Here is a 12,500-nt window from a genome sequence, read left to right as displayed (position 1 = left end):
ACAAGCTTCCACTAGGAAAGCACAGGCAACTCGTTCGAACGTCAAAGCCAACCAAATGGCAATTACCCGAGGGACATGCTTTTCGCAAGGCACCTTCCACTAGGGAAGCGCAGACAACCCGAAGGCGAGTCGAAGACAACCTAAAGGCGATCACCCGAGGGACATGGAGGAATGCACCAGTGGAGTTCGCTGCACAGGCAGGGATCCGTCCAACTCGCACAAACCGAACACAACTCACGCGCCACGACGTACACTGTGCACCAGCCCCCCAAAACGAATCACCCCCCGAAGGACTAAGAAGCCCGACGAACGCGCGAAAACATTTAGAGAGGCCGAGCAAGCACCGGTTAGCGCGAATGAAAGTAACAAGCGCAACAGGCAACTTTCGAGGGACATACTTTTCGCAACAAGCTTCCACTAGGAAAGCATAGGCAACTCGTTCGAACGTCAAAGCCAACCAAATGGCAATTACCCGAGGGACACGCTTTTCGCAAGGCACCTTCCACTAGGGAAGCGCAGGCAACCCGAAGGCGAGTCGAAGACAACCCGAGGGACATGGAGGAATGCACCAGTGGAGTTCGCTGCACAGGCAGGGATCCGTCCAACTCGCACAAACCGAACACAACTCACGCGCCACGACGTACACTGTGCACCAGCCCCCCAAAACGAATCACCCCCCGAAGGACTAAGAAGCCCGACGAACGCGCGAAAACATTTAGAGAGGCCGAGCAAGCACCGGTTAGCGCGAATGCAAATAACAAACGCAACAGGCAACTTTCGAGGGACATACTTTTCGCAACAAGCTTCCACTAGGAAAGCATAGGCAACTCGTTCGAACGTCAAAGCCAACCAAATGGCAATTACCCGAGGGACACGCTTTTCGCAAGGCACCTTCCACTAGGGAAGCGCAAGCAACCCGAAGGCGAGTCGAAGACAACCCGAGGGACATGGAGGAATGCACCAGTGGAGTTCGCTGCACAGGCAGGGATCCGTCCAACTCGCACAAACCGAACACAACTCACGCGCCACGACGTACACTGTGCACCAGCCCCCCAAAACGAATCACCCCCCGAAGGACTAAGAAGCCCGACGAACGCGCGAAAACATTTAGAGAGGCCGAGCAAGCACCGGTTAGCGCGAATGCAAATAACAAACGCAACAGGCAAATTTCGAGGGACATACTTTTCGCAACAAGCTTCCACTAGGAAAGCATAGGCAACTCGTTCGAACGTCAAAGCCAACCAAATGGCAATTACCCGAGGGACACGCTTTTCGCAAGGCACCTTCCACTAGGGAAGCGCAAGCAACCCGAAGGCGAGTCGAAGACAACCCGAGGGACATGGAGGAATGCACCAGTGGAGTTCGCTGCACAGGCAGGGATCCGTCCAACTCGCACAAACCGAACACAACTCACGCGCCACGACGTACACTGTGCACCAGCCCCCCAAAACGAATCACCCCCCGAAGGACCAAGAAGCCCGACGAACGCGCGAAAACATTTAGAGAGGCCGAGCAAGCACCGGTTAGCGCGAATGCAAATAACAAACGCAACAGGCAACTTTCGAGGGACATACTTCTCGCAACAAGCTTCCACAAGGAAAGCACAGGCAACTCGTTCGCACGCCAAAGCCAACCAAATGGCAATTTAACCGAGGGACATGCATTTCGCAAGGCAACTTGTACAATTACCCGAGGGACATGGCATGCTTGCCAAGGCCGTGGCTTGGCATGCTTGCCAAGGCCGTGGCATGACATGCTGCTGGCCAAGGCCGGGCATGCCATGCTGCTGGACAAGGCCGTGGCAAGGCATGCTGATGGCCGAGGCCGTGGCAAGGCATGCTGATGGCCGAGGCCGTGGCAAGGCATGCTGATGGCCGAGGCCGTGGCAAGGCATGCTGCTGGCCAAGGCGTTGGCATGGCATGCTGCTGCTGACCAAGGCTTGGGCTTGCCATGCTGCCGGCCAAGGCCGCGGCATGCCATGTTGCTGGCCAAGGCCGTGGCATGGCATGCTGCTGGCCAAGGCCGTGGCATGACATGCTGGCCAAGGCCGGGGCATGGCAAGCTGCTGGCCAAGGTCGTGGCATGGCACGCTGCTGGCCAAGGCCGGGGCATAGCACGCTGCTGGCCATGGCCGTGGCTTGGCAAGGTTGCCAAGGCCGGGGCATGGCGTGCTGCTGGCCAAGGCTTTGGCATGCCATGTTGCTGGCCAAGGCTGTGGCATGGCATGCTGCTGGCCAAGGCTGTGGCATGGCATGCTGCTGGCCAAGGCCGTGGCATGACATGCTGGCCAAGGCCGGGGCATGGCATGCTGCTGGCCAAGGTCGTGGCATGGCATGCTGCTGGCCAAGGCCGTGGCATGACATGCTTGCCAAGGCCAGGGCATGGCATGCTGCTGGCCAAGGCTTTGGCATGCCATGTTGCTGGCCAAGGCTGTGGCATGGCATGCTGCCCTAGGCCAACGTGCCACCGCCACCGCCGCGGGCCGCCACTCGACGCATCCCGTGCTTGGCTATGTAGTTTCGATGCCACAAGCCAATGCCACAAGCCAAGCGATGGCATGTGCCAAGCGCCCGCCTAGGCATAGGCGTGGCCTGTGGCCTGGCCATGCTGGCCAGCCTTAAGGGAGGTGCCCCCCCCTTATAATAGCCTGTTAAGCCCTTTTCAATCTGGCAGGAGGAAACATCAAGCATGTTCGAGGAGTCATAATGGGGTTTTTTTAAAAAGTAATGGTTTTTTGCCAAAACTTTCAACATGAAAGTTGTATGAAATAATTTAATACACCATAAAAAAAATTATAAAAAAATATTTGGCCACCGGAATATTTTATTTTAATTTATTTCAATTTTAATACTTAAAAAATAATAAAAATTACTAAAAATACTCAAAAAATTCTAGAAAAATTCCAACAATTATAAGATGAGGCACTAGTAATTATAGTAATTTTTTTAATTATTTTTTTATTTTTAATTTATTTTATTATAATTTTTATGAGTAAATAAATAATTAAAAAGCCCGACGAACGTGCAAAAACTCTTAGAGAAACCCAGCAAGCATCGGATAGCTCGAATGCAAATAACAAACGCAACAGGCAACTTCCGAGGGACATACTTTTCCCAACAAGCTTCCACTGGGGAAAGCACTAGCAACGTGTTCGCAAGTCAAAGGCAACCAAACCGGCTATTACCCGAGGGACAAGCATTTCGCAGGGCAACATATACGTAAGTCAAAGCCAAACCAAATGGCAATTACACGAGGGACAGGATTGCTTGCCAAGGGCGTGGCATGCGATGTTCTAGCCCAAGGCCAAGGCACGCCACGCTGCGGGACAAGGCCGTGGCAAGACATGCGGCTGGCCTTGGCCTTGGCATGGCATGCCGCCGGCTTTGGCTGGGCTGCGTTGGCCTTGCCATGGAATGTTGCTGGCTTCGGATGGGCTGCCTCGGCCTTGGCCTTGGCCGTGGCATGGCATGGCATGCTGCTGGCCTTGGCCTTGGCCTTGGCATGGCATGCTGCTGGCTTTGGCTGGGCTGCCTTGGCCGTGGCATGGCATGCTGCTGGCTTTGGCTGGGCTGCCTTGGCCGTGGCATGGCATGCTGCTGGCCTAGGCCTTGGCATGGCATGCTGCTGGCTTTGGCTGGGCTGCCTTGGCCGTGGCATGGCATGCTGCTGGCCTAGGCCTTGGCATGGCATGCTGCTGGCTTTGGCTGGCAGCCTTGGCCGTGGCATGGCATGCTGCTGGCCTTGGCCTTGGCATGGCATGCTGCTGGCTTTGGCTGGCCTGCCTTGGCCGTGGCATGGCATGCTGCTGGCCTTGGCCTTGGCATGGCATGCTGCTGGCTTTGGCTGGCCTGCCTTGGCCGTGGCATGGCATGCTGCTGGCCTAGGCCTTGGCATGGCATGCTGCTGGCTTTGGCTGGCCTGCCTTGGCCGTGGCATGGCATGCTGCTGGCCTAGGCATGGCATGGCATGCTGCTGGCTTTGGCTGGGCTGCCTTGGCCGTGGCATGGCATGCTGCTGGCCTTGGCCTTGATATGGCATGCTGCTGGCTTTGGCTGGGCTGCCTTGGCCGTGGCATGGCATGCTGCTGGCCTAGGCCTTGGCATGGCATGCTGCTGGCTTTGGCTGGGCTGCCTTGGCCTTGGCATGGCATGCTGCTGGCTTTGGCTGGCCTGCCTTGGCCGTGGCATGGCATGCTGCTGGCCTAGGCCATGGCATGGCATGCTGCTGGCTTTGGCTGGGCTGCCTTGGCCGTGGCATGGCATGCTGCTGCCCTTGGCCTTGATATGGCATGCTGCTGGCTTTGGCTGGGCTGCCTTGGCCGTGGCATGGCATGCTGCTGGCCTAGGCCTTGGCATGGCATGCTGCTGGCTTTGGCTGGCCTGCGTTGGCCGTGGCATGGCATGCTGCTGGCCTAGGCCTTCGCATGGCATGCTGCTGGCCTAGGCCTTCGCATGGCATGCTGCTGGCTTTGGCTGGGCTGCCTTGGCCGTGGCATGGCATGCTGCTGGCCTTGGCCTTGGCATGGCATGCTGCTGGCTTTGGCTGGGCTGCCTTGGCCGTGGCATGGCATGCTGGTGGCCTAGGCCTTGGCATGGCATGCTGCTGGCTTTGGCTGGCCTGCCTTGGCCGTGGCATGGCATGCTGCTGGCCTAAGCCTTGGCATGGCATGCTGCTGGCTTTGGTTGGGCTGCCTTGGCCGTGGCATGGCATGCTGCTGGCCTTGGCCTTGGCATGGCATGCTGCTCGCTTTGGCTGGCCTGCCTTGGCCGTGGCATGGCATGCTGCTGGCCTAGGCCTTGGCATGGCATGCTGCTGGCTTTGGCTGGGCTGCCTTGGCCGTGGCATGGCATGCTGCTGGCCTTGGCCTTGGCATGCCATGCTGTTGGCTTTGGCTGGCCTGCCTTGGCCGTGGCATGGCATGCTGCTGGCCTAGGCCTTGGCATGGCATGCTGCTGGCTTTGGCTGGGCTGCCTTGGCCGTGGCATGGCATGCTGCTGGCCTTGGCCTTGGCATGGCATGCTGCTGGCTTTGGCTGGGCTGCCTTGGCCGTGGCATGGCATGCTGCTGGCCTTGGCCTTGGCATGGCATGCTGCTGGCTTTGGCTGGGCTGCCTTGGCCGTGGCATGGCATGCTGCTGGCCTAGGCCTTGGCATGGCATGCTGCTGGCTTTGGCTGGGCTGCCTTGGCCGTGGCATGGCATGCTGCTGGCCTAGGCCTTGGCATGGTATGCTGCTGGCCTAGGCCTTGGCATGGCATGCTGCTGGCTTTGGCTGGCAGCCTTGGCCGTGGCATGGCATGCTGCTGGCCTTGGCCTTGGCATGGCATGCTGCTGGCCTTGGCCTTGGCATGGCATGCTGCTGGCTTTGGCAGGCCTGCCTTGGCCGTGGCATGGCATGCTGCTGGCCTTGGCCTTGGCATGGCATGCTGCTGGCTTTGGCTGGCCTGCCTTGGCCGTGGCATGGCATGCTGCTGGCCTAGGCCTTGGCATGGCATGCTGCTGGCTTTGGCTGGCCTGCCTTGGCCGTGGCATGGCATGCTGCTGGCCTAGGCATGGCATGGCATGCTGCTGGCTTTGGCTGGGCTGCCTTGGCCGTGGCATGGCATGCTGCTGGCCTTGGCCTTGATATGGCATGCTGCTGGCTTTGGCTGGGCTGCCTTGGCCGTGGCATGGCATGCTGCTGGCCTAGGCCTTGGCATGGCATGCTGCTGGCTTTGGCTGGGCTGCCTTGGCCGTGGCATGGCATGCTGCTGGCCTTGGCCTTGGCATGGCATGCTGCTGGCTTTGGCTGGCCTGCCTTGGCCGTGGCATGGCATGCTGCTGGCCTAGGCCATGGCATGGCATGCTGCTGGCTTTGGCTGGGCTGCCTTGGCCGTGGCATGGCATGCTGCTGCCCTTGGCCTTGATATGGCATGCTGCTGGCTTTGGCTGGGCTGCCATGGCCGTGGCATGGCATGCTGCTGGCCTAGGCCTTGGCATGGCATGCTGCTGGCTTTGGCTGGCCTGCGTTGGCCGTGGCATGGCATGCTGCTGGCCTAGGCCTTGGCATGGCATGCTGCTGGCTTTGGCTGGGCTGCCTTGGCCGTGGCATGGCATGCTGCTGGCCTTGGCCTTGGCATGGCATGCTGCTGGCTTTGGCTGGGCTGCCTTGGCCGTGGCATGGCATGCTGGTGGCCTAGGCCTTGGCATGGCATGCTGCTGGCTTTGGCTGGCCTGCCTTGGCCGTGGCATGGCATGCTGCTGGCCTAAGCCTTGGCATGGCATGCTGCTGGCTTTGGTTGGGCTGCCTTGGCCGTGGCATGGCATGCTGCTGGCCTAGGCCTTGGCATGGCATGCTGCTCGCTTTGGCTGGCCTGCCTTGGCCGTGGCATGGCATGCTGCTGGCCTAGGCCTTGGCATGGCATGCTGCTGGCTTTGGCTGGGCTGCCTTGGCCGTGGCATGGCATGCTGCTGGCCTTGGCCTTGGCATGCCATGCTGTTGGCTTTGGCTGGCCTGCCTTGGCCGTGGCATGGCATGCTGCTGGCCTAGGCCTTGGCATGGCATGCTGCTGGCTTTGGCTGGGCTGCCTTGGCCGTGGCATGGCATGCTGCTGGCCTTGGCCTTGGCATGGCATGCTGCTGGCTTTGGCTGGGCTGCCTTGGCCGTGGCATGGCATGCTGCTGGCCTTGGCCTTGGCATGGCATGCTGCTGGCTTTGGCTGGGCTGCCTTGGCCGTGGCATGGCATGCTGCTGGCCTAGGCCTTGGCATGGCATGCTGCTGGCTTTGGCTGGGCTGCCTTGGCCGTGGCATGGCATGCTGCTGGCCTAGGCCGTGGCATGGCATGCTGCTGGCCTTGGCCTTGGCATGGCATGCTGCTGGCTTTGGCTGGCCTGCCTTGGCCGTGGCATGGCATGCTGCTGGCCTAGGCCTTGGCATGGCATGCTGCTGGCTTTGGCTGGCCTGCCTTGGCCGTGGCATGGCATGCTGCTGGCCTAGGCCTTGGCATGGCATGCTGCTGGCTTTGGCTGGCCTGCCTTGGCCGTGGCATGGCATGCTGCTGGCCCAGGCCGTGCGCATGCCATGCCGTGCTGCCCACGCCGCGGGCATGCCAGGCCGGCTGCATGCCAGGCCGCCCAGGCCGTGCGCATGCCATGCCGTGCTGCCCATGCCGCGCGCATGCCAGGCCGCCCACGCCCGCGCGCATGCCACGCCATGCTGCCCAAGGCCGCGCCCAGGCCGCGCAAGGCCGCGCCCAGGCCGCCCAAGGCCGCGCCCAGGCCGCGCAAGGCCGCGCCCAGGCCGCCCAAGGCCGCGCCCAGGCCGCGCAAGGCCGCCCAAGGCCGCGGTCCAGGCCGCCCAAGGCCGCGGCCGAGCCGCCCCAGGCCGCAGCCCAGGCCGCGGTCGAGCCGCAGTGCATGTAACCCAAGGCCGCAGCCCAGGCCGCGCCCAACATGGGGCGTACCTGCCACTGCCTTGCCCTGGGCAAGGGAGGTGCCCCCCCCTTATAATAGCCTGTTAAGCCCTTTTCAATCTGGCAGGAGGAAACATCAAGCATGTTCGAGGAGTCATAATGGGGTTTTTTTAAAAATTAATGGTTTTTTGCCAAAACTTTCAACATGAAAGTTGTAGGAAATAATTTAATACACCATAAAAAAAATTAAAAAAAATATTTTTTTACAGAAAATATTTTATTTTAATTTATTTCGATATTAATACTTAAAAAATAATAAAAATTAATAAAAATAGTCAAAAAATTATGGAAAAATTCCCATAATTAAAGGATGATTCACTAGTAATTATAGAAATTATTAAATTATTTTTTTCATTTTTTTTATTTTATTTTGATTTTTTTATGCCAAATAAGGGCTTTAAAAATTCGAAAAGCTCCAGAAAAATTGCAAAAAAATAGGGAATGACATTTAAAATTGATTGTAGTGCATTTTTAATTGTGTTGCACGGTTTGGGTAAGATTATAAAAGAATCATGTTCAAAAAGATCGATCGAGGCGGTGGCACGCCATGGCCTTGGCCTTGGCCTTGGCCTTTGCCCGCGGCCTTGGCCTTTGCCTTGGCCTTGGCCATGCCTTGCACAGGGACTTGGCCTTGCCCACTGCCTTGGCCTTGGCTTTGGCCTTGGCCTTGGCATGGCATGGCATGCTCGCCGAGGCCGTGGCATGCCTTGCTGCTAGCCAAGGCCGTGGCGTGGCATGCTCGCCCAGCCCGTGGCATGCCGTGCTCGCCCAGCCCGTGGCACGCCATGTTGGCCCAAGGCATTGGCATGGCATGCCGGCCAAGGCATGCTGGCCAACGCTGCACAAGGCGGTGCCATGGCATGGCATGCTGACCAAGACCGTGCCATGGCATGCTGGGCGAGGCCGGGGCATGGCATGCTGGCCGAGGCCGTGGCTTGCCATGCCGCCACGGCCGTGGCATGCCGGGCAACGGACCGGCATGGCCCAGCCCGTGGCACGCCATGTTGGCCCAAGGCATTGGCATGGCATGCCGGCCAAGGCATGCTGGCCAACGCTGCGGCACGGCGTGCTGGACAAGGCGGTGCCATGGCATGGCATGCTGACCAAGACAGTGCCATGGCATGCTGGCCGAGGCCGTGGCATGGCATGCTGGCCGAGGCCGTGGCTTGCCATGCCGCCACGGCCGTGGCATGCTGGGCAACGGACCGGCATGGCATGCTGGCCGTGGCGGTGGCACGACATGCTGGCCAAGGCAGTGGCATGGCATGTAGGCCAAGGCTAAGGCATGGCACGCTGTGGCATGGCACGCTGGCCAAGGCAGTCGCAAGGCATGCGGGCCGAGGCCGCGGCACGGCCCGCTGGGCAACGCGGTGGCATGGCATGCTGGGCAACGCCGTGGCAAGGCATGCGGGCCGAGGCCTTGGCATGGCATGCTGGCCGAGGCCGTGGCATGGCATGCGGGCCGAGGCCGTGGCATGGCATGGCATGCGGGCCGAGGCCGTGGCGTGGCATGGCATGGCATGTTGGGCAACGCCGTGGCAAGACATGCGGGCCGAGGCCGTGGCATGGCATGTTGGGCAACGCCCTGGCAAGCCATGCGGGCCGAGGCCGTGGCGTGGCATGTTCGCCAAGGCTAAGGCATGGCACGCCGGGCAACGCGGTGCATTGGCATGCTGGGCAGCGCGGTGGCAAGGCATGGGGGCCGAGGCCGTGGCATGGCATGTTGGGCAACGCCGTGGCAAGACATGCGGGCCGAGGCCGTGGCATGGCATGCGGGCCGAGGCCGTGGCACGACATGTTGGCCAAGGCTAAGGCATGGCACGCCGGGCAACGCGGTGGCATGGCATGCTGGGCAACGCGGTGGCAAGGCATGCGGGCCGAGGCCGTGGCATGGCATGTTGGGCAACGCCGTAGAAGGGCATGCGGGCCGAGGCCGTGGCATGGCATGCGGGCCGAGGCCGTGGCATGGCATGTTGGGCGACGCCGTAGCAAGGCATGCGGGCCGAGGCCGTGGCATGTCATGCGGGCCGAGGCCGTGGCATGGCATGCGGGCCGAGGCCGTGGCATGGCATGTTGGCCGAGGCCGTGGCAAGGCATGCGGGCCGAGGCCGTGGCATGGCATGTTTGGCAACGCCGTGGCAAGACATGCGGGCCGTGGCATGGCATGGCATGCGGGCCGAGGCCGTGGCACGACATGTTGGCCAAGGCTAAGGCATGGCACGCCGGGCAACGCGGTGGCATGGCACGCCGGGCAACGCGGTGGCAAGGCATGCGGGCCGGGGCCGTGGCATGGCATGTTGGGCGACGCCGTAGCAAGGCATGCGGTCCGAGGCCGTGGCATGTCATGCGGGCCGAGGCCATGGCATGGCATGCGGGCCGAGGCCGTGGCATGGCATGTTGGGCGACGCCGTAGCAAGGCATGCGGGCCGAGGCCGTGGCATGTCATGCGAGCCGAGGCCGTGGCATGGCATGCGGGCCGAGGCCGTGGCATGGCAAGTTGGGCGACGTCGTGGCAAGGCATGCGGGCCGAGGCCGTGGCATGTCACGCGGGCCGAGGCCGTGGCATGGCATGCGGGCAGAGGCCGTGGCATGGCATGTTGGGCGACGCCGTCGCAAGGCATGCGGGCCGAGGCCGTGGCATGGCATGCGGGCCGAGGCCGTGGCATGGCATGTTGGGCGACGCCGTAGCAAGGCATGCGGGCCGAGGCCGTGGCATGTCATGGCATGTTGGGCGACGCCGTAGCAAGGCATGCGGGCCGAGGCCGTGGCATGGCATGTTTGGCAACGCCGTGGCAAGACATGAGGGCCGTGGCATGGCATGGCATGCGGGCCGAGGCCGTGGCACGACATGTTGGCCAAGGCTAAGGCATGGCACGCCGGGCAACGCGGTGGCATGGCATGCGGGCCGGGGCCGTGGCATGGCATGTTGGCCAACGTCGTAGCAAGGCATGCGGGCCGAGGCCGAGGCCGTGGCACGGCATGCGGGCCGAGGCTGTGGCATGGCATGTTGGGCGACGCCGTAGCAAGGCATGCGGTCCGAGGCCGTGGCATGTCATGCGGGCCGAGGCCGTGGCATGGCATGCGGGCCGAGGCCGTGGCATGGCATGTTGGGCGACGCCGTAGCAAGGCATGCGGGCCGAGGCCGTGCCGTGGCATGCGGGCCGAGGCCGTGGCATGGCATGCGGGCCGAGGCCGTGGCATGGCATGTTGGGCGACGCCGTAGCAAGGCATGCGGTCCGAGGCCGTGGCCTGTCATGCGGGCCGAGGCCGTGGCATGGCATGCGGGCCGAGGCCGTGGCATGGCATGCGGGCCGAGGCCGTGGCATGGCATGTTGGGCGACGCCGTAGCATGGCATGCGGGCCGAGGCCGTGGCATGTCATGCGCGCCGAGGCCGTGGCATGGCATGCGGGCCGAGGCCGTGGCATGGCAAGTTGGGCGACGTCGTGGCAAGGCATGCGGGCCGAGGCCGTGGCATGGCATGCGGGCCGAGGCCGTGGCAAGGCATGTTGGGCGACGCCGTCGCAAGGCATGCGGGCCGAGGCCGTGGCATGTCATGCGGGCCGAGGCCGTGGCATGGCATGCGGGCCGAGGCCGTGGCATGGCATGTTGGGCGACGCCGTAGCAAGGCATGCGGGCCGAGGCCGTGCCGTGGCATGCGGGCCGAGGCCGTGGCATGGCATGTTGGGCGACGCCGTAGCAAGGCATGCGGTCCGAGGCCGTGGCATGTCATGCGGGCCGAGGCCGTGGCATGGCATGCGGGCCGAGGCCGTGGCATGGCATGTTGGGCGACGCCGTAGCAAGGCATGCGGTCCGAGGCCGTGGCATGTCATGCGGGCCGAGGCCGTGGCATGGCATGCGGGCCGAGGCCGTGGCATGGCATGTTGGGCGACGCCGTAGCAAGGCATGCGGGCCGAGGCCGTGCCGTGGCATGCGGGCCGAGGCCGTGGCATGGCATGTTGGGCGACGCCGTAGCAAGGCATGCGGTCCGAGGCCGTGGCATGTCATGCGGGCCGAGGCCGTGGCATGGCATGCGGGCCGAGGCCGTGGCATGGCATGTTGGGCGACGCCGTAGCAAGGCATGCGGGCCGAGGCCGTGGCATGTCATGCGGGCCGAGGCCGTGGCATGGCATGCGGGCCGAGGCCGTGGCATGGCAAGTTGGGCGGCGTCGTGGCAAGGCATGCTGGCCGAGGCCGTGGCATGTCATGCGGGCCGAGGCCGTGGCATGGCATGCGGGCCGAGGCCGTGGCAAGGCATGTTGGGCGACGCCGTAGCAAGGCATGCGGGCCGAGGCCGTGGCATGTCATGCGGGCCGAGGCCGTGGCACGTCATGCGGGCCGAGGCCGTGGCATGGCATGTTTGGCCACGCCGTGGCAAGACATGCGGGCCGTGGCATGGCATGGCATGCGGGCCGAGGCCGTGGCTCGACATGTTGGCCAAGGCTAAGGCATGGCACGCCGGGCAACGCGGTGGCATGGCATGCTGGGCAACGCGGTGGCAAGGCATGCGGGCCGAGGCCGTGGCATGGCATGTTGGGCAACGCCGCAGCAAGGCATGCGGGCCGAGGCCGTGGCATGGCATGCGGGCCGAGGCCGTGGCATGGCATGCGGGCCGAGGCCGTGGCATGGCATGCGGGCCGAGGCCGTGGCATGGCATGTTGGGCGACGCCGTAGCAAGGCATGCGGTCCGAGGCCGTGGCATGTCATGCGGGCCGAGGCCGTGGCATGGCATGCGGGCCGAGGCCGTGGCATGGCATGTTGGGCGACGCCGTAGCAAGGCATGCGGGCCGAGGCCGTGGCATGTCATGCGGGCCGAGGCCGTGGCATGGCATGCGGGCCGAGGCCGTGGCATGGCAAGTTGGGCGGCGTCGTGGCAAGGCATGCGGGCCGAGGCCGTGGCATGTCATGCGGGCCGAGGCCGTGGCACGGCATGCGGGCCGAGGCCGTGGCACGTCATGCGGGCCGAGGCCGTGGCATGGCATGTTTGGCAACGCCGTGGCAAGACATGCGGGCTGTGGCATGGCATGGCATGCGGGCCGAGGCCGTGGCTC

The sequence above is a fragment of the Camellia sinensis genome, unplaced genomic scaffold (genome assembly GCF_055761805.1).
Source record: "Camellia sinensis isolate YWXY unplaced genomic scaffold, ASM5576180v1 Unanchor4, whole genome shotgun sequence".
Taxonomy (NCBI): domain Eukaryota; kingdom Viridiplantae; phylum Streptophyta; class Magnoliopsida; order Ericales; family Theaceae; genus Camellia; species Camellia sinensis.
This window is presented reverse-complemented; position numbering follows the sequence as displayed.